Genomic DNA, 2,304 nt, shown 5'->3' with positions numbered 1-2,304 from the left:
ACTGGGTTGGAGCTGGTACTGGAATGAAAAATCCCCCATTGTTTAAGATGTCAAGGGCGTAGGAAGGTGACAAAATGTGTGTGTGTGTGTGTGTGTGTGTGTGTGTGTGTGTGTGTGTGTGTGTGTGTGTGCGTGTGTGCGTGTGTGTGTGTGTTGTTCACAATGACACTGTAGTAAACATTTTGTTTGTCTATCTCAGCATAGCTTTGTTTGTCTTTCTATTTAGTAGGACAAAATAATATACATACCTATAGTCGGTCCCATTAAACTAATTTCAGTTTGGTGTAACGTAAGAAGAAAAGTAAACGTGTTTTGGAAGTAACATTTTTTTTTTTTTACTATTTTTGTGTGCAAGTTAGAAAACAATCAGCTCAGAAATAAATAACTTGGAGTAAATTCCAGCCCTTCAAATTCGGACAAGTTTGCTACGGCAGTTAAGTGCCGTCGCAAATCAATTTTGCAACGGCACTGCGACGGCAATTTTAAAGAAAAGATTAATGCTGTCAAAATTATTCATATATGATCCACTGCTGTAATAATATGCTAAAACATAACATCTCAACTTTACTTTCATAAGCTTCTATACTGGAATAAACCAATTTATATTAATTGAGGAAACTGAGCTACACACGATAATAAATTTATACTTTTTTCTGGGATCTGTAATTGGACAGTTCAGAGAGAAATGCCTACAGACTTTTCACCACTTACAGATTTGCGACGGCAATGAAATGCCGTCGGAAATCAAGTTTTTGATAGCTTTTGCGACGGCATTGCCGATTGCCGCCGCGAATTTCGAGGGCTGAATTCCAAAGAATTCAAAAAGGCGTTCCCTTTGGGAAGGACTGTAATGAGACATTTGTCATTTATTTGGTACAATTAATTTTATATTCACTTTTAACTTTACTATTAATTAAAGGGACATTCCTGAGTTTACTGCAATTTGTAAGATGTTATCGACTTTTTAACGATTGTAATTACATATCAAATATATTTTTCTACATAAAATATTAGTGGCTGTATATTAAACGTGTTTCTGATCGTTCTAATATTTATACTAGGTTAAATTAAATTTTATTTCCTAAAATATGTTTTTTTCGTACGTACGAAATTATTTGAAAACAAAATCCAGTTTGGGCTTCTTACAAATATTAAGACGACCAGAAACACATTGGATATACCGAAACTGATATTATAAACTAGAAAAAATATTTTATGTAAGTTTAATCGTAGAAATATTATATTAGTCAGAAACATTTTACAATGCAGCAAACTCAGGAATGTCCCTTTAAAGTTTCGTTTGTTTACCGACACCACTAGAGCACATTGATTTATTAATCATCAGCTATTGGATGTAAAAAATTTGGTAATTCTGAAACTACGTGTAGTCAGAGGAAACCCGCTATATTTTTTCTAATGCAGCAAGGGATCTTTTATATGCACTTTCCCACAGACAGGGTAGTACATACCACGTCATTTGATATACCAGTCGTGGTACACTGGCTGGAACGAGAGAACACATTGTGAAATGATCGGAAATCTAAATAAACATATTCGTATTCGTATTAGTAATCGTATATTTTACTTACCTTCGAAACTGCGTAGAAATCTGTCTTGAAAACGTTTCACAAGTAATGAACTAAAACAGTGTAATATTCCTTCATTAAAGTCAACTGTAAACAGGTATTAAAGTCCACAAGTGACCAAAACCAAGAACACGCGTTACTTCACTGCCGTCAAACAATACTAATGTTCGAAACTGAAATTGTAAAGCGTTTTACAAAGCTTCAAGCAGGAAGTTAAAAACCCTCTCGAATTATTATGCAAATCACCGATATGACACTCGGGTGTCTAGGCTATATACTCGGGTATTAATAGCTACAGGAATCAGTTCCCCAAGCTACGAGGTATGTAATGACGCGTTTCCGTAAAGGCGGGGTATGAGAGATATCAATTACGGAGTAGAAGCATTTGTTTATTATTCGAGTTCACTGAGAGTCGATATATTATACGGGGGGAACCAGGGCGTGGATGAAAGGCGTGGGTTCAAGGGGAGGGAGCTAGGGGTGCGTATGCCTACACCGAAAATCCACAGTACATATGGTGAAATTATTTATTTACATGTATACTTTTGTTTGTTTGTTTTAGTGGGAGAAGTGTAATATTTTGGTCGACTGGGTGTTTCACGTTGTCCTGGGCACACACCTCAGCTATCTAGGCTGTCTGTTCAGGAAAGTCGCTTAGTTGCTATAGTTGTTAGTGATCAGTGAGAGAGAAGAGGGTGCAGTTGTCTAACACCTACCC

General features: G+C 36.3%; 1 protein-coding gene across 1 annotated transcript in view; it reads right to left on the bottom strand.

The window, feature by feature from the left end:
- LOC121387057 (putative GPI-anchored protein pfl2) overlaps positions 1-1,727 on the bottom strand; it is a 29,345-nt gene extending 27,618 nt beyond the window's left edge. Inside the window, exon 1 of the mRNA XM_041518067.1 lies at positions 1,590-1,727. The gene's annotated coding sequence lies outside the window, so the exon portion shown is untranslated. The remainder of the gene's footprint in view (positions 1-1,589) is intronic.
- Between the last annotated feature and the right edge of the window lie 577 nt (positions 1,728-2,304).

This window comes from Gigantopelta aegis, chromosome 13, assembly GCF_016097555.1.
Source record: "Gigantopelta aegis isolate Gae_Host chromosome 13, Gae_host_genome, whole genome shotgun sequence".
Taxonomy (NCBI): domain Eukaryota; kingdom Metazoa; phylum Mollusca; class Gastropoda; order Neomphalida; family Peltospiridae; genus Gigantopelta; species Gigantopelta aegis.
The sequence above is the reverse complement of the archived record's forward strand: the minus strand, read 5'-3'. Positions and strand labels throughout refer to the sequence as shown.